The sequence below is a fragment of the Dermacentor variabilis genome, chromosome 2 (assembly GCF_050947875.1).
Source record: "Dermacentor variabilis isolate Ectoservices chromosome 2, ASM5094787v1, whole genome shotgun sequence".
Classification (NCBI taxonomy): Eukaryota; Metazoa; Arthropoda; class Arachnida; order Ixodida; family Ixodidae; genus Dermacentor; species Dermacentor variabilis.
In genome coordinates, this window is record NC_134569.1 from 14,528,920 (window position 1) to 14,553,709 (window position 24,790).

The following is a 24,790-nucleotide window of genomic DNA, read 5'->3' on the forward strand; positions in this document are numbered from 1 at the left end:
TGCCGGGTGGTTGCGCAACGCCTGTGCGCACACCGGGTGACTGCTCGAGGAGCGTCGTGCCCGATCTGCGCTCGCCGAGTGAGGGCGGTGGTGCCGAGGCGGGCGCTGGGCAGGACGTCCGGCTGGCGTTGTCTTTCGCAGGCTCAGCTGGCCGCCCGGAGCTTTGTCGGAGGCATCCGCGGAGGCGTATGTGCCGCTGATGCGGGACGAACATCCGGTATCGGTATTGAAGATGGTCCGCCACCTCTTGCTTTGAGAAACGCCCGTCACATCACTTACAACACCTTGCGCAGTATCAGAGCCGGAATATCGTAGCGATAGTTCTTTTTTTTTTTTTGCTACGTTTCATGCTTTTTTTTATCCAACTCTCACGGCCTGCTGATCCCTTTGCTAACGTTAGCGGAAAAAAGCGTTGGAGCGCAATCGTTGCGTTATCCCTGCCCAGGCCAGCTTTCTGACACATCGTGAAATTCAGCCGGGTGGTCCGAAGTTGTACGTCTCTTGACGAACAGAATGGCCGTTGCGAAGGGACCCCGCAGAACACGGGGAAATCGACGCGAGCTTTCTCTCGAATGCGTGAGCTTAATTATCTTGATCAGAAACGTTGTTTTTGGTTCGCCATTTGTCCTTCTTGTGCATCTGGTAAGATTGCCAGGATAAGGTCCGCGTAATAATAACGCGAGCAGCGCTATGCAGTGGCACGATCGCTAGAAGTTTGCGTCTGGTAGCGTTTCAAAATGAATGACAGTACTAGCTGACAGTACTACTGACGGGATGACGGTACTAGCTGAAAAAAGACCCGAAGGGCTGACTAAACACAGAAGGAATCGGGAAGTTATAACGGGAGAAGTGCGAAAACAACTAATCGCCTACAATACATTGTGATGTTCTTGCACACACCTTCATTATGGGATGTTTGAGGATACATGAATAATAAAAAGAGGTAATAGAGGATGCAAAGTCGAAAAACGCATTTCTATGACACAGTTAAGCGCGTAAAGAAATAAACAAATTGGATCATTTTGTGCTTTTTTGATATTCGTTTGTTCATATTACTGTTCAGGTGATAATGGTGATCAATTCACTGTTTAAACGCGACGGTGGCTTTGTCTCCGCTCTCCAGCAAAATATTCAAGTTATTACGCAATTTTCCCATGTTACGGGTAGATGATGACGATGATGATTTATTGGCGTCCTTATTGAAACTGGGCGGTGACAAATAGTCACCAAACCTGGCTGATTTAATCAGGTATACTATGCATATATTTCATCCGAACATTTCTGTATACATCTCCCATAATTAATCTTTTTTTTTTTTTCGCAAAACTTCTCTCAACCCTGTATACCGCTGCCTATGCCAGTACATGATCCGGTCGTATCAGTCTCTTCCCTGCTTTTCTTCCACCAATACTCTAAACGTCTCTTGCTTATCTCGACTGCTGACTGGTTGATGCTTCCTTTAAATCCCTTCTGGAACGTGTACAGTACGTCGCGTACTGGTCTCACTGGGTGTATCCCCTCGCATTCCATTAGGATGTGCTCAGCGGTCTCCGGACTATGTATTGGTAGACCTATATACTTAGACCACCATATAGGTAGACCGTATAGTTACGTATAGGTAGACTTAAACGTAACTGTGCCACCTTGTTGTGGGCACTTGAACTATTTCGCGTCCCGAGAGAAACAATAGGAAGGGATTCCGGGGAAAAATTTTTCGTAGAAACTCTCTAGGAGTTGTCCACGTATGCGTAAGCATTGTGCCACTTGTTCATCTCCGTGCTGCCCTGAGCCATTATCTATATTACGAATCATGAACCGACCACACTCTTAAAAAAGTGTACACCCTTTGGAGCTCTTGTCTCGCAACAGTAATCGTCGTCCCCTTTGATTGCGTTTTCTTTCTTGAAAACTCAGCGCTCTGTAGTTTCCTGTCGAAAATGCTGTGTCACGCCAATAACGCGCAAGCCGTTTGTGACATTGAAGTACCGGGCTCGCAGCGTTAAAGAAAGGAAATGCAGGCAAGACAGATGACGATTATTGTTGTGGGACAAGATACGACCCAAATAGCGTAAACGTTTTAAAGCGTGCAGTATAACCGACAGCTCTGCGGCGACACGAACTGTTGCGGACGGCGGTGAAAGGTGAATTGATGACGCAAGCAAACTAGTGCAGATGGCGGCGCCAGGTGCGCTGATGACGTTCTTATCATGATTGGCCTTTATCGCTCTTTAGCGCCTTGCCCATTCGCGTCGAACTATTACCAACCGCGATGAATCGTACTTCGGCGACGGCTGCGAGTGGCGCGGTCGCGCGAGGGAGGAAAGCGGGGAGGTAGCGCGCCGTCTTCCTCCATCGCTTTCAAGGCTTCGGGTGGAGGGAAGGGTGCACATGATGCTTCAATCCAATGGCGGATGCGTATGGCGTGGCCGTGCGGTCCTTGAAAGCAATCTGCGATCTGGACTGAGTGCGGCGAATGCTGATAGCTTCGTGAGCGCTCTTTTCTCGCCGCCTATGCTCCGTTCCATTCATAGCAGTCAACGCTGTGGCGCGCGATCGGTCCATGCTTCGCTGCGCGCCGGCAGCGCTCGGTCGCGCGAGCATGCACGTGAGGCTCCTCGCGACGGGTTGCAAATAAAAAACCCGGAAAGAACAACAAAAATAAATATGATCTAATACAACGTATTAGCAGCCTCATGCAACATTGTGTTTGTTTCTAAGGGATCAAAACTTGTTTCATTCAATACTGAGCCTATATAAAACCAATTTGCGCACAGTTGCGGTCAAAAATAAAAAAAAGCTCGGTGCCCTTCCACTCTGTAAAGAAGGATGGCCAGTGAAGCTGTGTATGTGGGCCCCTCAATGGTGAACTGCACCTCCGCCGCGGGTCGATCGGCCCGGCATTGCATTATCTTCGGGATAGGCCCGCGAATGGGGAGTGCTTAGCTTCACCTCCGCCGCTGGTCGGGCCGGCATTGCACTATCTCCGGGATCCGCCCACGTAGGGGGCGTTTTTTGCTTACCACGCCAACGACAGGAAAATTTCCTTGGACGGTAGAGGTATACAGCTTCGTTGTAAAAACGTCGAACTATATCCAAGTGCGAACAAAGCCACCGCAAAAAGTCTTTCAAGTCTCCACAGCACGGACTACTATGTATGAAACGGAGCATAGTTCTCGTTGAAGCGAGAGGCAGCCGGAAGGTGAATTCACTCGCTGCGGTGAGCAAGACAGATGAAAGCGACCCTATCTTGAAAGCGGTCGTCTTACGTGACGGACGGACGGACGGACGGACGGTTTTCCTTTTTGAGTAAGCATAGAAATACTTGCCCATTTATGTTAACGGACATAACAGGAGAGAATGCAGGCTGTCAATACTTATAAAACGGACCTGAGCTGTTTCGTACATTCCCATGTACGGTGAGTTCTGAAATGGACACAACCGCAACTGCGTCGATTATTTTGCAAGGAGCGTGTACCGTGTCTTCATTTCCTTTGCTGGCGCCGGGGTCTATATCGCTTGGAGGCCGGCAACAATGGCCGCTTCCTCCGCGTGTTCGCCCCAAACACGCAATGCGTTTGCGCAGCTTGTGTGGAAGCTTAACTGCGCCCTCCAGGAACCGTCGGTGCGGTGGTTTCAGTGTGAAATTCTTTGCCTCTGTATATCGCGAAATGAAAACACGTACACAGCTGCGCTCAAATTTCGCATTAGAGGGTGTCGTAATCGTGACACTTTTCTTTTCCCTCTTGTTCACACGCTGCGTTGGAGCCGCAGGGAGCCGTTGGAGCCGCAGCTACTTAGTCTCATCATTGGCGTTTCGAGCGCGCATTGCGACCCACGTACTCAGGGAGCGCGCAATTTGTCTCCTCCATCCCGCGGCGGCTCTTCGCCGGGGGAGGGGGCAGCGGCGCCGATGATGAATAATAGACGCGCCGGTATATACGGCGCGGAGTGCTTCCGGAAAATTTGAATGGAAATCAGCGCTCAGTGGGGCCGAAAGCGAAATCTTCGAGAGCGTGTGGGTGTGTGTGTGTGCGCGCGCGCGTTCCCTCCCTCCCCTCCACCTCCCCTCCCTCCAACCCAATGCCGAGGGGGCTCGCGCGCGAGACAAACGAGGCTGCTTTCTTCGTTGCAAATTAGTCTGGCCTCGCGCGCCGTCGCTGCGCTCGCCGTATTTATCTTCCCTCTACGTTTGTTTCCTTTATTGCTATTGTGTTGCGATCACTTTATTTATTCGATTATTTATCATTATTTTCCTTCTCTCTCTTTTCTTGGTCGCTTCGCTTGGCTTTGGCCGGCGGAGTGTGTGCGATCGACCGTGCCAATTCTTCTTCGTCGCTTCTCTCCCTCTCGCGCGCGGGCCTGTAGCGCGTATAAACAAACACCGCTTCCGTCGGGCGGTGCTCGCTCGCCCAAGAGGCCGGCAGACGCTCTCCCACATTGTTCCCTTCGCTGGGCTTGGAAGACGCAGCGCTTCCGCTTGGCTGCAGCTCTTCCCTTCGCGTATACAGTGTCTTCGTCGTGTCCCACCTTACTCCCTTCCTCGTTTCTGTTTTTTTTTTTTTTTTTTTTTTAGTTCTGCTCCTTCGGGCTCCAACGAGAGTTCTTTCCACAACGGTGCTGCTGCTGCTGCTGCTGCTGCTCGGCGCTTCCTCAATCCATTTGCTGCTCTCTCTCTCTCTTTCCTGCGCTTCTTGCGTGCGTGCAGGCAAACCGACGGGAGCGCCGCGTACGAGTGTGCATACATATAGCATACGCGTGTACGTACCGCTAAGCGGATGTGGTTAAAACCGGCTGCGCCGATAGGACAAAATTCCCGTGTGTTTTCTCTGCGCGTCGGACCCTTCCTGTCCGCGCTTTGCATTCTGTATAGCTTCGTGTTCATGTTTATATATAATATAAGGTTATCTTCCAGAACCCGTTCGCCCCTTTCCTGCTTTGTTTATAGCCTCTTCCCTCACGATGTGCTCCTTTCTGACGCTCTCTCGAGGCGCATCGCCCGCGCGTGCGCCGATTGCCGCTGCTCTTTCGGGAGAGGAGTAATACGAACGCCTCGTCCCCGAGGGAACGAACCGCTGCCGGGGGACATTGATTGCCGCGTGTCCCCGCGCTTATTAATAACTGTGTGCGTAGTCGCCGCGTGGAAACGGTGGCATCGTCCACTTCGGCGGCGTGTGGCTACGCGTTTGGTGCGCACGCGTGCCTGTGGTCACGGCCGAGTTTTTCGTCAGTTCATCTACTATAGCTGCGCCAAATTATAGCCATTTATCGAATTCCCTCCTCCTCCTACATACTTCTTTCCTCCCTTCTTTTTTTTTCCCCTCAACGACGGAGCTTTTGCGGTCGTTCTTGGCAAAGACGTGTCGCTATGCGTCGTCAGTGCAAGTTAATATCTTTTTTCATTTTTTTTAAAACACGCGCCGTTGACACGCACGAGCGTTCCTCTGTTTTCTCGTGCTGCAGGTGCAAATAATGCACCTTTCAACGACGTTGGCGTTTGTCTTATAACCCCTATTCAAACGCCCACCGCTATATTGACATCTTCCTGTTGAACACGAGGTCGCGGGTTCGATTTCCGGGCGCCGTTGCTACAATCGGACGTGTATATAGATTAGGTAAGCGGGGGGGGGGGGTGCATCTTAAAGCCGAGTCCTCCACTGCGACATTTATTGTATTTCAGGTGTTACTATGGCGCGTTAAACGCCATGAAACAATCGGCTTGAACTGTTGCGTCAGCAGTCGTACATGAAGCCTCTTTACCGCTGGCGCTAAACGCTATCCGTGTAGGCAACATCGCGGTGATACGTTTTCACTGCAAGAAGTGACCGCGTCTCTCTTCACCGGTTATAAATCGCCGATGCAGGTCGCCCGACCTGTACCCTGTCGGCGGTGATTGTTGTGCGCAGCGAACGTGTCCGCATTGTTGCAGTGTCCGCATTGCCGACGCGCGTGTCGCAACCAAACGAGGCGGAAGTCCCTCGTCGCTCATTTTCGGGGTTCACGCTAATGAATTCACGTCGTCGCAGGCAAAACTGCGCTGCCCGTTATCTCCGCTCGTGCCGTTGTTCGGGGCCCATTTGGTTAATGACCGCCCACTTGCGTCACTCTCTCTCTCGGCGCCCTGACTGTCTCGGCGCAGGCGCTGATCGCGGCTCGCGAGAGTCAGTCTGCCTCGATGATGTGCGGCCCGCCCCTTCTCCGTGACAGTCTGTGTGCATTGATGATGCAGTAACTATGGTCATGATTCATGGGATTTTAATTCCCCAAGATTTGATTTGTCTTCATGAGGGCGCGCCCAATGTCAGTGAGGTCGGGCTTAATTTTGTGCACGCGCGGTGTTCATTCAGCGCACGCCCATTTTCTGTACTCGGTCATTTCTGCACGCTCCTGGGAATGGAGCCCAGCACCTTGGGATCTGCAGCAGATCTGCGTGAGAAACGGACTCCTCCGAGCTCCCGCATGAAACGCCATAGTCAACTTGTCTTCATATGGTTGTGTGAGAACACCCCCACACACACGCACAGAGAGAGCGAGAGAGAGAGAGTATGAGAGTTATTAGTACAGTGCAAACAGTAATAGAGTCGAAGGAAGGAAAATGGTGTGGTTATGAAATTTGCAGTTATATACGATATAGTCGGCTTACACAGGACAGTAAATGCATGGAGGCTGCTGCAAGAGGTCTTTGCTGTTGCTTTTCTTCTACTACTACTAAATGCTCCGTTTTTTAATGAACAGACAACGCAGTGAAAGTTAGCCCGACGGTGCGGGATCAAATATGGGGCCGAAATGCTGCGAAAACGCCCGTGTATACCGTGCACTCTGTGCACTTCGAAGAACTCAGGGTGGTCAAAATCAATCCGGAGTCCCCCACCACGGCGTATAGACGAGAAAACCATGGCCAGGCGGCGCTACTGCGCCTCTCCTGACAGCGCCTCAATGTGGAAACGCCAAGCAGCGCGGTCGCGTCGTGGCGTAGTCTCCGCTTTGTTTGCATTGTGCCGTCCGCGCTTTTCTTCGCTGCTCGTTCTCACGGCGCTCCGTTTTCGACGACGGCAGATCGCATGCTTGCGCAACAGCGATGCAAGGATTGCCGTGCGGTTTCAAGAAGGTTGCCGACGCCGACAGCTTTTTTTCGTGGCGGCAACCTCACGATAGGGGAGCGTCTGCTTCTGAACGTGTTCGGCGTTGAACAAATTGTGGACGGTGATGTGAGAGTGAAAGCCAAGTGCGTGTCACAGGTGTCCGACAAGATCGTAGACGACGTCGAGTTAGAGGTACGCACCATGTTCAGAAATTTAGCCACATTTATTTCAATTACAACATAAGTCACACTGGCAGCAGGAACTTCTGTTGTCATATTACTCGATGACTGCAGATCCATTGGGCTGCTTCTTGACGGTTCCGTCACTTCATAAAGGCATGTTCTGGAGTCTGTTTCACACGTGTCTTGTTGCTGCTCAAGAGCTGTGTCGCTGCAGTACGAAAGAACATGTCCCGGTGGTGCTGACTACTGAGAAGACTGTTGTGATTGCCATTGGTCTGTTTGGCGCCGCTTCCATCTGCATCGCAAATAAATGAAACAGTATGTGTGCCTATTTGTTGTGGGGATTAAATTACTCCCAATATGTTTGCGAAGGTAACGTTCCTGTGATTGTGTGCATATATTTTTCTACAAGAGTGGTACCACTACAAGTTATGATACTTGCACACTTAGATACTTAGAAAGCATGGCCAAACAACAAACATAACGCGCACGTCTCGAGCGGCTGCTTAAATACGGTCTGCATTAAGCGGCTGCTTAAATGCGGCCGGCATTAAATACGGTCTGCTACTACACAAAAGTAGCGCGCGGCCCCTTTCGTTACCTGCACAACTTGTAATTTAAGTTGCAGTGTTTGGAAAAGGGAAATAATTCTGTTCAGCTCGTCCATGCCGATCGCGAGGGAAGGCACAGTGCAGTCAAATAAATTCGGGGGTTCTAAGTGCCAAAACCATGCCAAAACCACGAAATCATTATGAGACCCGTTGTAATGAGGAGTCTCAGGAATAATTTTAACCTCTGGGGGTTCTTTAATGTGCACAAAAATCAAAGCACAGGGTAACAAGCGTGTTCTTGCATTTTGCCCCTATCGAAATGCGGCCTCCGTGGCTGGGAATCGAGCACGCGTCGTAGAGCTTAGCGGTGCAACACGTATGAATTTACCGCTAACAAACGGCACATGCCACCACAATTCAACAACGCGACACGACTAAACAAACGGTCGAGCACTAAAAACAGGCATATGACTATTCCGCTTTCAAGATATTACACGCGAATGCGAAAGTATGAGACTTACTTGACTCGGCGCGCTGCAGTTATCCACATTTGTCTGTCCTTCTCGTACCACTTCCCAGGAAATCTGTAGAACTTCACGGGCGGCATACGACCTTTCGTGTTTTCGATGCTGCTGTGGCAATCAACAACACATCAGTATTGCGTGCCACCTTTCCTGGCTGATGAGGTCGCACTCGGCATCGGAAAAACCACGCGCACGAGCGCTCCCGCCGTACAGAACACGGGCGCGCGCTAGCGCAGCGACGACCCTCGAAACTTCCATCGGTCCGCTAGGGGAGCATTCGGCGCTGGTTTCGCGCGGGCAAACTTTAGGTTGCCTCGTCTATAGCCCATAGTCATAGCGCTGGTTTGGTACGTGAAACTCCAGAATTTAACGCAGCGAAAGTTAAAACGCCTTTTCGCACTGCCCGAGTCCGCCACTATACAGAACAGCGGTGCCACCCCGCGTCAGATATAGGAACGAATACCCGTGCTTACGGTCTGCCGGGAAGTGCGAGAAGCTCTCTGTGGAGCTCAGCTGCGCGTGTTGCGTGTGCCCGTCCGGTCTCCACTGGGAGCGAGACAGAGCGCCGCGAGGTGACGGCCCAGAGTACGACGAGGGAGGCGTTTATTGCCTTAATTGGCGTTGACTGTTCCAGCCTATCGGCGCGGTGCGCATGAGCCGAAGCTGCCGCATATCAACGGTGGCGCAACAGGGAACGCTGTATACAACTCGCCGCTATGCGGGAGGATGGCTCCCAACGACCGTGCTACCAGGGCAGCGTTCCTTCAGTTCGGTATAGCCTCCGAGGGCGAACCGCGCACGTGAAGTGAGCCGCGTCGTCGTCTCCAGAACGGCGAATGGGCGTGCACTCGCCTACTGCTCCTTCCCTCTTTCTTCCACCACTCTTCTCTATCCCCCTGTGCAGCACGGCTGAGGTGTCCTCATCTGAGAGGCAGTTACTGTGCTGCACTTTACCCCAATTCTTCCTTCCTCAAATAAGAATCTCTATCTCTCGGTCGGGAACCGGCTAGCCAAAGGCGTGGCCCGTTTCGCCGCCGTTTCTCCCCACGCACCCGCTCCCCGGTCGGGCTCGAGGGGAAATTCGCTGAGCCCCTGGTCCGTTTGGAAGCAGACGGCAGCAAGTGTGTTACGCCCCCGCTGCTGCACCCGGCGCCTTCGGAGGAAAGAGAGAGGGAGAGCGTCGAAAGCGACTTGGGAAGCGATACGGCCATTATGCCCAAAACGTGATGCACTATGGCGCCGCAACGAAATGGACAAACGCAATCCCCCACAACTACACTATAGTCGCGTATGGCGTCTAGAGAACGTTGCTTGAAAACCGTATGAGGTGTATGTTGTAGCTAATCTGTTGCGGTTCGCTTTCTGCGTTGCTGCTCAGGAAGAGGACTGCACGCATAAGCGACGAAGGCGAATAGTGTTATCACCGTCTGTCTGGGTTGTAACTAGCGTGTCCTTTATATATATATGTATATATATATACACGCTTCAGTATCATGCGCGCGTGCTTTTTCTACGCATGGAAAGTCTTTGCGACGCGCTCGTCCTTCCGCGCGTGCTTTCCTCTCGCGCTCGAGGCGCCGATGCGTGGCTGCGATGCACGTGACCCAGCTGCGTGCCGACGCGTGAAAAGCGCGTTGTGTGGGTGCACGTCTCCGTTCTGGCGGAGAGACGATAAACAGTCGAGATAATCGGGGCGCGCGTCGTCGTAGTCTCCACTGGAGACGCTTCAGCGCACGGAGAATAGCGAGGCTTCGCGTATATACGCCGCGGATTGCGTGAGAAAAATTGCGGTGCAGCTGGAAGTGGCACGTGCGCGTAACGGTGCGCCGTTGTGTTATGCGCAGTCTCTCTCTCTCTCGACCTGCACTTCGTGTTTTTATTGCGATGGCAGTTATATGGACACTCCAGGCCAGTACTCCAGGCTCATTCTTACCGTCGCCGTGATGTTCCGTAGAAAGTCTAAGGGCGACAACACCGTTGGCGCGCGTCGTACGCTGTGTGTGCGAGTGAAAGCACGCGAGGGGAGCTGATATGGCACGCGCGAAGGAAGGAAGCGGAGAGCGAACACATCGCGCCGTCTTCCGTCGCGCGAAATGCCGTGGGGGAATGGGAAGGAGGGGGGCGGCATTGCGCTCCCGAAGCAACTGCGCACTTCACAACCGGGCGCAAGGGGAACTGACGATCGCGGCTCGATCTTCTGGGAGGAAAGCGGGAAGGCTGCGCAAGAGGGAGCAGTGGCGGCTTCGACTGCGCCGAGTTCTGCAGACGGCTCATACCTTTGTGCGCGCTGTGTTCTCGCCGTTCTTGCGTTTGCGCGATAGACCACACGTAACTCATTTCGCCCGCTGCTGTTGCCGCGCTTGCTCGCGCCAGCCTTTTGGCAGCGAGTGTCCGCGGTCATCGAGTGTGATGTGTTCTTGTTTGCGTGTGCGCGCTGACACCATGCTTGTTAATTCGGTTACTAAGCGAATGTTTCGAAGGTTACACGGCCAATAAACTAATATCTTCACTTCGTATAGCTTTCTACTATAATTCGCTATCGCAATCGATGCTTCGCTTTCCTGGCGAAACTGCGATTTGCTTACGCGCAAACGTAGATGTCCCATCTGCAGGGGCGTAGCCAGGGGGGGGGGGGCTTATGGCGCTTCAGCCCCCCCCCCCGGAAGTTTTTCGTACTGTCACGCGCCGCCGATCAAAACAACCCCCGGCGCCAGAAATCATGCTCGATTTTGTCTAGAATGTCCTTTTCACTCTCGAAAAGACAATTTAGCGCGAACATTGCGCAATCGGGCTGGATTTCGCGGCGACGCCCGTGCACAGGGAGTCCCATGTCGTAACGCCAAGAAGCTCCATCCGAGCACAAAGTTTCAGAGGTGTTTGGAGCGGGCTCGTTGCGGCATTTCGCGGAGGCCGCGGAATCTGTAGGGAGCGCTTGGATTTAAATTCTGAAACTTTATGGGTATAAAGGTTTCATAAACTTTTGATGCGACAGGTGTATTGACATCTCCAAAGTAGTGCTTTAGATTTTCTATCCCGGAACTATGTGGGTTTAAATTTGGGGCGCTATAACGTAAAACTATTCCAAACATTTCTATTCCAATTCAGCAATCAGCCCTCCGCGATTGATCAAGTACTTTTTTCGCGACGTCACGAAAAGCGCAATAGCTCCCCATCTGATATGACGTGTACACAATGATTATGCGTGATTTGACCGAACAAAAGAAAAATAGTTATTTCTGATTTGACGCCTTTTCGCCATTACCCCTCGGCTACTGGTCAAAAGTTTTCGGGCTGCACCCACTTCACCTGTCTCTCACGCGACGTCACAAAACCGCAAAAACTCCCCGCGTCAAAGTGACGTGTACGCGTTAAAGGTGCATTAATGAGCCGGAAAAAAGAAACTTAATTTTCTTCTGAATACCCGCAGGCTGCCCCGCTCCGAAAGGAATAAAATATGGCTGCCGCCGATCGCTCAGGCACTGGACTCGCACCTGCCGGAGCGGACTGGTTTATTTGCGTGTAATAAAGGATTTTGCGTATCCGTGTAACGTTTTCGAGCACTTTCGGCACGTTTACGACCTCGTTCTGCCAACTATTCTTTGCTGAGGATCCGTTTTAGCGTCATTCTTAAGCTTCCGTCGCATGCCGCCGCTATTGTCGACGAGCCACCGCAAGCTAAGTAATGGAGAGAGACCAATCGCAGACGCCGGCACCACCCTCTTCATCCGGTTATCAATTTTCAGTGCAGTGGCTCGGCCCCATCGAATTCCTCTCCACTTGAGCGTGCTGCTCGCCGCTTGTCAGCCAATTAGATAAGACAAGCCGCTCAGTGTAGTCAATGTTATTCGTTTTTCAAACAAAAAAACTGACCTCCTATGAACGAGGAGAGCGTTTGATTGGTCAGACAGCCCTGTGGTTGACCGCGCGATGCTTGCGCCGACGGTTACGCAAATTTGACGCCAGGAGATTGGAATAAAAACATAGTGGAATACTTTTACGTTATAGGGCCCTCGTTATAAACATTTGACGCCAAAGGTGCATTGACTTTTCTAAAGTAGTATATCGGACCATACGACGAGACAAGCCAAATCAACACACTATCAGACAAGTTGACAAAGCACGCGGTGAGGTCCGATGAGACGAAGCGTTGCGGTAGTTCATTTGTGCCGTCATGTAACAGAAAAGAATATCAACATTTATTTTCATCTGCGCCAAAGCATCTATGTCAAGACACTAAAGCCAGCAAAGGTAAAACTACGTTCGTGCTTACTTTTCTACTTGGACTTTTATTCGCGTGGACCACATTGAGCCTCTTCAATTTTCTTGTTCTCGCTACGCGCGGGCAGCCAGAGCTAGCTAGAGCGCATGCGTTTTTCTCGTGTTACCCCGACCACCGCCAACATGTTCATTTGCCTTGTTAGACGCATCATATATAGTGAATTTTTCTTAGATACGTATATTTATTGGAGACTTATACGTATATTTAAATATCTTGTTGAGAAGATTTGTGTATATGTGCAGTGAGCTTTAATTCCAGTGACTTTCTTGCCCTTTATCAAGCTGTATCTTCGCATTTGTATGTTCCATTGTATCTTCGCATTTCTAATCTACAAAGGCGAGTCAAATGATAGTGAGCCAACCCACCCTGCGCAATAATGGCTTGGTTCATTATCTGCGAGGCATGCACGTGGCACAGGCCTATAGGCATCTCTTATTTACAAAAGTGGCCCACAGGTGTGAGGATCAAGGTTCTTTAATGCTCCCATACACTGGGTTGAACATGGTTGTGTAACATAATGGACATTCCAAAAGTTGAACACCGTGGTGTCGTGAGGTTTTTGAAAGATGAAGATGTTTCAGAAAAGGAAAATAGTCCCCGTGTGGCTGCAGTGTACTTTGAACATTTCATTTAATTGGCCACTGTAAAGCGTTAGAGCAAGCGGTTCAGAGAAGGACGTGAAAGTTGCATAGACGATCCAAGACCGGGCCAAAGCCACCGTGCAACCACCCCCAACACAATTACAAAGCCTGGCTAGACAATAACGGAGGTTGAGCATCGATGAATTAGCAGGGCATATGAACATCAGTCACGGTTCGGGTCACACCATAATTCATGAACATTTCGGTTATCGGCTCTCGTGTGCGCAATGGATGCCCAAGATTTTGAACCGCCGCCAGAAGACGGAGAGGTTCGGCGCTCTTGACTCATCCAATACGGTATCACGATGAGGGTGAGGACTTTTTGACTGCAATTGTGACCGAGGACGAATCATGGTGCCAATTGCGAGCCTGAAACACGACGGCAAAGCTTACAGTGGAAACATTTGAATTCATCGCCACCAAGAAAAGCGAATGTCTTTATTTCTGCCCGGAAAGGTGTAGTTGACTTTTTTTGATCGTCAGGGGCCATTGTTGATCGAATTTGCTAAACCTAGAGAGGCTATTGATCGTTTCCGATATTGTGAAACGTTGGATCGGCTGCTTGTCGCAATCAAGAACAAACGACGTGGAAAATTGAGGAATGGAGTCATCTTGCTCCACGGCAATGCCCGTCCCCACGTCGCTGATGTGGTTAATACAAAACTGGCAAAATTCAAGTGGGAAACGCTTCAACATCCGCCATACATCCCAGACATGTCGCCTTGCAACTTGCACATTTTGGAGCATTTGAAAAAACACCTTAAGGGAATTAAATTCGTGTCAGACCATGACGTGAAAAAGTCCGTTACACACTTTTTTTAAAAATAACAACCCAAGGAGTTTTATCAGACGGGAATCACGCAACTCGTTAGTCAGTGGGACAAATGTCTAAATACTCATGGAGGCTACTTTTGAATAAAGTACCCAGTTTGTCTATATTCGCATTGGCTCGCTTTCATTCGAGTCGACCTCGCATATTTTGCAGAACTACGGCTTTTTATACGTGCTCTCGGTTGCGACTACAATTTCGGAGCAATTACTCGCAATACACGACCGGTGATAGCTGCTTCTGCGCAATACGTTCTAGCAAAGGACAGTGTCAGTGAGGTTTTTCCCTGGTCGTTGCATACGTACAAACATGTAAACAAGGTTCTTGAATGACAGAGAGAGAGAGAGAGATGCAAATGAGAGAAAGGTAGGGAGGCTAACAAAGTTGTTTTAAAATATTTGTCCTCAACTTGTTCACTTCATGGCCTTTAGATGTTTCAGATCAGCGCCATGCACTGCTTTGCTGGTTTCAAACTGATATAGTTCTAAACTTCGTGTGATATTTGCTTTACTTCTTAAATATACAGAAAACATAGAAGCATTGATATCAGTTATTTCGGGCACAATTTTTGAGACTTACGGGTATATTCCTTTATGAAAAAAAATCATATTTTACTTGTATTGACAAAGCGTAGCGTTCAAGAATTCTTTTGCAGTATCTTTGGCAATGGCAACGCAGCTATTATTAATGCTTAATGTATTTTATCCCTCGATAATATCTATAAGGAGTAGGCAGAGCTGCAAAGTGAGCCCAACCCCCACCCCCTCCACCCCGAACGAAATTTCTGGCTACGCCACTGGCCGTCTGTGAAATCATGCTTGTCGCCGCGAGGGAAGCGATCGCCGGGGGACGAAGGCGCCTGCAGGTGGAGAGGGGAATCGCCGCGTTTGGCTCCTTTCCGTTTGTGCTTCGACGCCGCGGTGCTCGCTGTGAATGTTCGCGGCGCCGTGCGCTTGCGTGTAACCACCACCGCCCATAGATAGCACAAGGCATGTTCACTACGTCATGCTACTGGCCCAGAATTTTCATTGCCAAGGCTGGCCTGACGAAAGCGGCGACGTCAAAATCACTGTTGCCTACTCGGGAGCAGCCCCATTAGACTCTATGGCAGTCGGGCCACTATCAAGGATCGGAGTGAAAAGGCCTTGTGCTGTCTAGGTGGTGTTGGTGTGACCCGCGTGCACGAAGGGGACGCTCACTGTAACATATTTAGTTTTGCTCTTCAGTTGCTGTTGCGTACACGGACTCCCACTCAACGCACGCGAGGAGACTTCGATGTTCTCGCATTTCTGTCTGTCTGTCTCTCTCTCTCTCTCTCTCTTATTTACAGAACCCACAGCATTCGAAACATATACCTGCTTCGCAGATCCTTTTGAATCTTATCTTTGGTGTTTGTAGTAATCACGCAGTTTGGCGTCACGAAGGTGACGCTAAACAGGTGACATCGACACCTCAAATTTCTTGCTCTGGCTATTTACTGCTTCAGGGACACATGCAAGGTTCGCTTGTGTAGGCTCATATAGTGCCCACCCACCCGCCCATTTACGTATCCCTCCCCCCCCCCCCCACACACAAATCGTTACCGTATCGATTGTTCCCTTCTAAATTCCGCTTGGAATCGAAGCGCGGGTATGCTTGTTAGGCGTGCTTCTGCAGTACGGCTACCGAGAGGATGGGAGGCTGCGCTAGAAATCGGCGGGGTGCTCAATGTATTACATGGCATACTTGTACGTGCAACTTCCCTCTGATCTAAGTTACACCTAAGCGGCCTCCCACGCCTAAGTATTCTCTCCTATCGTAATTTTTTTTCATTCCCCGGCATAGGGTAGCTAACCTAGTTCAGCTGGGTTAACCGAATAAATAAATAAATGAATTGTTCTCAGTTCCCTCGTAGCTTATCCTTTCTTTCTCTGATCGTTATCAACATTGGCCTTGCACAGAAGCGTGTCGTTGATAAGGTGCGGATGGTTAAGGCCGATCCACACGACGGACCAAGTCTGCGGGCCGCTCGGTCACGTGATGCGACGTCACGGCCCGCCGCGGTCCGGTCCGGCGCAGAGCACATCCACACGGCGGACCGCCATAGCAGACGGCAGAGCAGACCAACCAGCTACACTCTCGGCCAGAGTGTTATCATTGTTATCATACCGGCTCGAGTCCCACAAAGCCGGGAACTGCTCAACGAGGTATACAAAATGAAAAAACCTCCTCGTCACTCCAAGAGGCCACGGTGTTTAAAAAATATATCTGCTGCACGAACGTGTAGGCGCAACAGCGAACATGAAACGTCTGGCTTTTGCTGAGCCGAAAACTAGATTGGATTTGGCTGAAGACACTCTGTTGCCGGACAACATTCGTTGGCTAAGCCAAAATCGCTGCGGTTTGCATGCGGTCCGCCGCCAAAACGGAAGCGGGAAAAGCCTCGGCAATTTGTTGGACCGCGAGGGCCGCGGTCTTGCGCGGGCCAACGGCGGTACGCACGAACTGGTGACGTCCTATCACGTGATGCGCGGACCGCGGTCCAAAAGAGCAATTTGGTCCGTCGTGTGGATCGTCCTTTACTGACCCTCCACAGCGCTGTTTGCAACCCAAGCGGCATTCGTGAAACGCGATATCTGAGTTACGCTTTCCGCTCGACCGAAAGGCCAGATATATGTCGCGCGTAAAAGTATACGGGCGCAGAGACGGAACACGGGAGAAGGCAGTGCGGCATGCGCACATTGTGCCATTATGCGCGCCGAGCAGAAATGCATTGCGGAATCGCTTCGGCCGGTGCTCCTCCTCCTGCATACCTCATCGCATGACATGTGTATGGAACGACCACCGAAGACTTGATCGTTGGGGCACAGTAACAAATATGTGCACGATGTGAATGGCGGACGAGTTCGCTTCCAAATGGCATATTGCTCTAATTTGATTCCGCGTGCAACCGTCCTTGCAAACGGGAGTGGTATAGTTATGCGGTACGTGTTCATCATCCAACTTGGTCTTCTTTGCTCGACACTGTTAACCTTGTCATCGTGGGGCGCTAACACATCTGTGGAAATACAGACATGTCACACGTATAGGGAACGCAGATCGCAGCGAAACTGAGAGCACTGCGAATGCCAACATGCACGCATTCCTTGCGGCGGTGGTATATCGTCTACGCCTTCTTAACTTCAACAGCGGCAGTTGTAATCGCCGCTTGCCTGACTCGCCGTGTAGTCACCGACGAGCGATATGCACGCCTCGTGTATTTCAGCGGCTATTCCGCATACGGCACGGGCTCCTGCGCCCTTTTGTCCTCATCGGACTCGTACGTAATACGCGCCACACTGCCGGCGCGGCCCTCGCGAAAGTGTGCCGATCGTGCCAGCGCCCGCGTATTCCCGAGCTTTCGCCCGTAGTGCGCCGCTTACGTGAACGCACCCGCAGTGCGGCCAAGCGGCCCCCGAGCAGTGACGCGCGCTCGGACGTGGACGGCGTCTTTCATTTCTAGGCCGCCGTGCACGATGGCGCATCGTGACGCAGGGTAGCCAATTGGCGCATTATGGCCGCCCTGTTCTCCAGTGCACTGCGTGGGTGCTTACCTTTTTTCTTGCTCAAGATTCAGGAGTGAGAGAGACCTCTGCTCACTGTTTCGTGTCCGTGGGCGTCATGTGTACACGCGTGGCACGGTGCCTTCTCGTGGGCCAGTGCGTCGTTCTGTTCAGTTTGCTGTGCACGCACGGTGCCTGGCTGTTCTATATACAGCGAGCGAGTGCTTTGCGCACGGTTGGCGTCGGCCCGATCGTGCGTAACGTGCGGGTAGCACGCATTATCGTAGCAAGGTTACGTTAGCTTTGGTGTATAGTCGCGAGGCGTCCGCGCGAACAGAGCGCTGTGAGAAAGCGTGTGCGCATGGCCGGTTGATTGGATCGCCGAAGTTTCGGCCCGCGGCCCCAAATTTCGTCGGAGAGGTCAAAAAGGCAACGACGGGGAAACGGTGGGTGACGCGCGCATGCGTTATTTACTGCGGTATAAGCGCGCCCCATCGATCCCATGCACGTTCGCTTCAGCTGCATGGCTCATACATACTTATACCCTCGCGCTTCTGCGAAACCACGTGGTCAGAGTCCTGGCTTTGAGCCGACTACGTGCACAGAGCCTCGAGCTTGTACGTGGCGCCAGCAAGAAATAACCTAACCAATAAAAAAGTAGTTAGCCTCACTGATTTCTCCCAGTACTGGTGGCGTTTGACTTGGTCACATTTACGCTAATAAGCAGGGAGAGTGCGAGGGTGGCTGAGGCATTGGTGTTATAGGAGCACTTGTATCTTACATTCTGGATGCGCTGGTAAGATGCGTGCACAGGCGTGCACTTGGGATTCTGTGGTTTCACGCATGCCAGAGTCAAGACCTGATTATGAGGCACGTGCACGCCGCAGTGGGGGGCACGATCGAGCGTCGTTGCATCCCCCCCCCCCCACTCAACTGGCACGGCGGCGTTGGTCGTGTGCCTGCGACCTCCATGCGGGGGTAATTGGGAAGAACGCAGCGCACGACGCTGCCCGGGCAAGTATCAACCGCCATAGAGTCACTTGCGTCGCCCATCTCTCCCCAGATAACAAATCCACAAACAGAACTACGCCCCCCAGAACCTGATCAAGAAAGAACAGTTTCCCAATACGAACAAATGACTACTTACGGAGAAATCCTCGAACACTACCGAAATGCTCGTTATAAATACCGCCCTACTGACAAATCATTAAACAAACACCAAGCAATTACGTGGATACTTATACAAACAAGCACTTTCCCTATAGGGAAAGTGCTTGCTTCTATAAGTATTATATACCCCACTACTCATCCGCCGAATACACCGAGAACCATATTCATCACTATGTAAGACGTGCTATACAACACGTGCAAATTTCCATCACATTGTATGGGCATGCCCATCAGCTCCAAACAATATCAGACACGGCATAAACCACGATGCTAAAATAAAGACCCCTGAGCAGTGGGAGGCTATATTGCTCAGCGAATGCCCACAATGCCAGATCTGGGCTGTTCGCCTGGCGGAGGACGCCGCTACGGTTCAAGGTCTGGCCTGCGTCTGAGAGCTTTGTGGGGTTAGCCTCCCGGCCTCTCCGTCCCCCCTTTCGAATCCAGCAGGGACTTTTCAGTAAAGCTGCTCTCTCTCTCTCTCTCTCTCTCTCTCTATATATATATATATATATATATATATATCGTTAGGACCTCCAGCTGTTTATATCGGCGCAATATACCACAGCCACTAAGTTACTGCGGCAGGTAAATTATAGGCACGCATACTTGGTGCTTATGCAACTAAACAGTGTGCGCGTCTCGTACCACTGCAAATAGCCGAGACCGGTGCCGTGGAGTGACGCGACTGCAGGCGTGATTGTCTGGAAGAACGTCCAGACGCCTGCATATGCAGTCCCGCTTCGATCCGTGGCCTATAGCAGTATCGCTCACAGTTCCGTACCATGCAGCCCCGGTGTCCACGGCACCAAATGCAAACAACCGAGACCGGCGTTGTGCCTGCCGAAATCTCCTTTAATCAAGCCCAATGACAATCATGATCATATATTGGCGATAGACGCTACCTTCTTCTCCTGTTTGCAGCATAGCGCTATATACGTGCCGTATTTTGTGATGTATGTGTATAGTCGCATATTTGTGTAAGACCCCCTATACTTCTCGCGACTTTTGAAGAATATAAAATTCTATATAAGACGCGCCTTTGTATAAGACGCACCTATTTTATCTAATACGGCATGATCAAACTTGATTACGCTTGCTTGTATAATACATTCGTCGCGGAATGTCGTGCTCACCCATTTCTAGGGCACTAAATTTCCATAAGTGGCATTTTTACGAGGTGAAAATTCTAGCAGAATAAAACTTTAACCAAGGCTCCTTTTAGGCGCAGGAAATCGTCATTTCTTGCACTTCATTCGAAGTAATGGAAGGCCTTGTCCTCCGACGCACTGTCAAAATAAAAAAAAGTTCAACCACTTTTGCCGGCAGCGTCTCCGGGCATGGCGGGAACACACGCGCTGAGAGTACAGGGCTGCCGCCGCGGCCTCTGAATACCACCGCGCACGGTTTCTTGTACGCCTGTTAAAAAAAAAAAAGAAAGAAAAATAAGAGAGAGAGAGAGAGAGAGAGAGAGAGAGAGAGAGAGAGAGACGGGCACATTGGTCGCGCCAGCGCGCTTGGCTTTATGTGCATATATAAGGCGCACCGTATTGTAAGACGCACCGAGAAAAATTTTGGGGGTAAATGCTTATTATAGACAGGAAAATACGGTATATGGGGAAAGCTTTTTTGCTGTAATATATAGTGCGATATGAGATTTTCTTAATTTTTGCTTCGTACGTTTTATTCGTTAGCATCGATAAAATGGAATTAGCCATTCGCTTTGCAGAATCAGTTCCCTCTCGAGTAAAAAATAAATGATAAAAATGAAAAAAAATCATTTTCTATGTGCAGTATTTGCGTGCAGCTTATGGGCTCCCAACGCTTCAAATTAAATAATCTCCGCAAAATGTCTAGCTTTGTTTCGTATATCCGCACATAAGCTGTATTCGATGCCTAAAAACTGATTTAAGCGCTGGAAACCCGATGTACAGCCCATAATAACGTTTGCGGATATGCGGAGGGGGGGCGCGGGGTCACCTCCTCTGCTCGTTCGATGCAGCACTGTTCGTTCGCCCTGCGTATGTTGCCGTCACCCATTCGCTCGTTGTTGGTATTCGCGTCTTACACGATTACCGCGTGTGTGCGTGTTCTTTCGGCGTCTGCCACATGGCTCGGCCAGCTTAAGCCGCACCCACACGGGGCGTATTTCCGGCGTTCTTTCGCCGTCGCGCCGCGTGACGCGCGCACGGTGATCGCGGCAACGTTGCCGCAGCTGCCGCTGCACGGCGTTGCGTGCGCAGCGCAGTGTGGACCCCCGTCAAGGCGAACGCTGTTGTAATCCGAGGCCTTGGATGTACGAGGAACAGCGCGTGGTTTGTTTCCCACAGGCCCGTGGTGCAAGATGAATGCGCTCAACATGGAACCACTAATTCGGTTAAGTCGAAGGCTGTTAATCACGCTTCCTATTCGGACCGGCATGCAGGAGACCCGCGCTAGCCGACTTTGAGGAGGCGGCTTTGATGTATAGACGGCGATTTTTGCGACGATGGCAATGAAATCTGCAGGACTGACACGATTGAAATAGCGATTGCGAAGGTCCTCGGAATGCTTCTACGTGCAGGCTGATAAATTTATGCTTAGGACCTGCAGAGATCACAATAACCAGCGGTGTTAACGCACGATAATGCAGGTGATAACATCCTGAGTACTTTACTGCATTTTTTTTTCAACAACAATAAAGATGGCGAAGGATTTTTAGCATGCAATATATATATAGGTGAAATCAGGGCTTTTGTGACAGCGTGACATGTTTGCAAAATATACCGAAAAGCAACAAATAATGAATAGCTTAAGAGTGCATAAAACAATGCTTTGCATCATGCCAGTCGAATGAATGTGTATACTAACATTCGCCTCTTTGTTTTTATGATGTTTCGTGTATACCTTTATTGTGCAATTATTAACATATTAGTAATAAAGTTTTTGTTTTGTGTACCACGTACCTTTCGTATAAGGCGAACTGATTTTGGCGGTCTCCTCTAGTTCGTCTTAACGGGAAGACGAGCACAACGAGACGCGAAATATGCGCACCGACGTTGCAGAATACGTTGCACATTATACTGGGTGCTTCTTTGTTTTTTTATAAGCTGTACCAATTTTTTAAAATTGAAGCTGCGCAATTCGTGGGGCACTTTGTTGCCACCGTTTGAGTGTCCAGATTCACAGCAGACTCTAGATGAGGAGTAATTTGCGCAGTTATGTACGTAATTAACGAAGTTCGCTTAACTTATTCATTAAGTATTCACGATAGATGTCAAAGACAGATTGGAGCCCGTTCTCGGCATCATCTGTATCTGAGCGAATGCAGATATTTCTTTGAAAGCGAAAATGAGGCGGAGAGAGAGAGAGCCCATAGCGTCAATAGCCGTGCATTTCGTCACCGCTCTATAGGGTGCCTGAATGGTCTCTCCATGTCCGGCGAAATGCATTGACGTTCAAGTTACTTTCTTGTGAAACCGCCGTTTTTATGCATTGAAGCACAAAAGTAACTGGAACATCAATGCATTTCGAGGGTCAATCTGAAAATTAATATCTCGGAACTGGTGCTGTCCAGAGAATTCGTTCCAAGCGGCCACGCCGTGCGAACTGAGCGGCTATATTTCGTAGATTTAGATATGTGGCGTAAGATAATTAATTGAAATGTTAATTAACGCAATTTCATTAATCATTCAATTGTACATTTTGATTTGAATGGCCGCCTCATAGAGTAATTTAGATGAAGGGTTAGAATTGTGCTATCTGCAATAGGTAACCTTTCAAAAGATTGGTGCAGCTAGGAAAGAAGAAAAACATCCGGGCATAGGTAAACCGTGTGCTCCAGCTAAGGTTAGGTAAGGTGCTCAAAATAAAATAAGATTGCAAAGTCACGGTGCAAGATACGATTATAAGAGCCATCGGTTTCGGTCACGAGATCTGACGACCGAACATCGTCAGTCTTATGTAACCGCAACTTGCGCCGTATTTTAAGATATCTGCTTCTTTAGAAACAGCTTGGCCAAACTCGGCACGGGTCGCCCCGCGTGCCACTTTTCCCGTACATGGTTTCCGCTCGTAGCGCGCCTACGCGAGGCCGGAGCTAGGGATGAGTGCGCGCGGCAGTCACGGCGACGAGCTTTCTTCCTCGCCTCGAGGTCGTGTAATCACAAACTGCTGCGCCACCCTGACCGTTTCTGACGATTAGTGTCCCCGAGCTTTCTGTCGTTCATATTTTCGTGCCTGCTCGTGCGAGCGCGTTGGCTCTGTCGCGTCTGCCTTTTTTTTTTTTTTGTTGCCGACTCACGTGGGTTCCTTAGCAGAGCCTCGCAGCGAGGAAACGAGCCCTTTGCCATTTCTTCACTTCGCTGCTGTTTTTCGTTTCCTACGTCGACTAAATGCTCGCTAGATGTGCCTACTCCTTTCGCTACTTTCTTGCGCAAATTTGATGCTTCGCTTGTTAAGGAGGGCCGAGCGCTTTAATGACAGCTTTGAAAAGCTTTAGCCTTGCATGCATCCTGGGATTAACTTAAATGGCTAAAAGTGTGCAGCTCAATGAAGGAACTACTTTTGCACTCGAAACGGAAATGATGCTTCGCAGAAAAGGACACTGTAGACAAGGAAGTTTATACTTAAACGAGTGCTGGCATTACGTCCTTTTTGTCTTCCACTTATGATTCTTGCGTCAATTGAAGGCCAAAACCATTTAAATCCAGCAAAAAAGGAATACTAGCGAGCGTGTGAGGACCCCAAATAATTTACCGTAATACTTTTGCCTACGAACCAGTTTTGGTTACCAGGATGTGAACACGCCGTGACGTCATGACACGATAACTCGCTGCGTTCCCGTGGGCGCAGAAGACAAAGAGAAAAAGCGCGGCACTTTTGCTCAGAAATCATTTCATCGCGATTCTTAGGATTACTTCGCCAATTTTCTTCTCGTCATGTTTCTCCCTAATTGTTTTACCCGAGCTTCAGATAAAAAAGAAAGAGAGGGCTTTAAAATACTTTTGGTGCTGGGCGCAATCGAAATCGCGTTACGCGGTTTCTTCGACCACAGCAAGCTGACGCTCTAGCGCGATGCGCCGCGTATTTCTTTTTAACGCGATAGCGTTAATGAGCTCGTGTCGCAGAAAAGCCGGTGTCGTCGGCGTCGGTGTCGGCGTCCGCGGCGTTGGCCGTGTGCGATAAATCACGGCAGGCACTTCATAAATAAAAATTGGAGGACGCTTAAGCTTCGCCTTCAAGAGTGGAACGCGACAGCGTTCCCGTCGACCCGCCAAGGGGTGTAAGACAATGGGCTACGGCGCAGCGACTACGCGCCCCGCATCGGACGCGGTGAGCGTCGAGCAACGCAGCGTTCGGCGCGACAACGAAATGTGCGCCTGAGCAAGCGACGCACGCCTGAGCCTTAGAAACAGCTCGTTTCTAAGGCAACAGCTTTGAAGCATCGAACTCGTGGCTCACTGGTAACGTCTCCGTCTCACACTCCGGAGTGTGAGACGAAGACCCACCCAGACGGATTCCCACCCAGCCCATATTGGAAGTTGATTTTTATTTATGAGGTGCCTGCCGTGATTTATCGCTCACGGCCAACGCCGCGGACACCGACGACACCGGCTTTTCTGCGACACGAGCTCCTTAACGCTATCGCGTTAAAAAGCAACTTCCAAGATGGGCTGGGTGGGAATCGAACCAGGGTCTCCGGAGTGTGAGACGGAGACGTTACCACTGAGCCACGAGTTCGATGCTTCAAAGCGGTACAAAAGAGCCTCTAGTGAACGCGGTGTTGCCTTAGAAACGAGCTGTTTCTAAGGCTCAGGCGTGCGTCGCTTGCTCAGGCGCACATTTCGTTGTCGCGCCGAACGCTGCGTTGCTCGACGCTCACCGCGTCCGATGCGGGGCGCGTAGTCGCTGCGCCGTAGCCCATTGTCTTACACCCCTTGGCGGGTCGACGGGAACGCTGTCGCGTTCCACTCTTGAAGGCGAAGCTTAAGCGTCCTCCAATTTTTTTCTTAAATGGTATTTATTGCATCATGCAT

At 50.5% G+C, this 24,790-nt stretch overlaps 1 protein-coding gene across 3 annotated transcripts in view; it reads left to right on the forward strand.

Annotated features, from left to right (window-relative positions):
• LOC142571392 (putative polypeptide N-acetylgalactosaminyltransferase 9) overlaps positions 1–24,790 on the forward strand; it is a 305,969-nt gene that overhangs the window by 79,173 nt on the left and 202,006 nt on the right. The window lies entirely within an intron of this gene.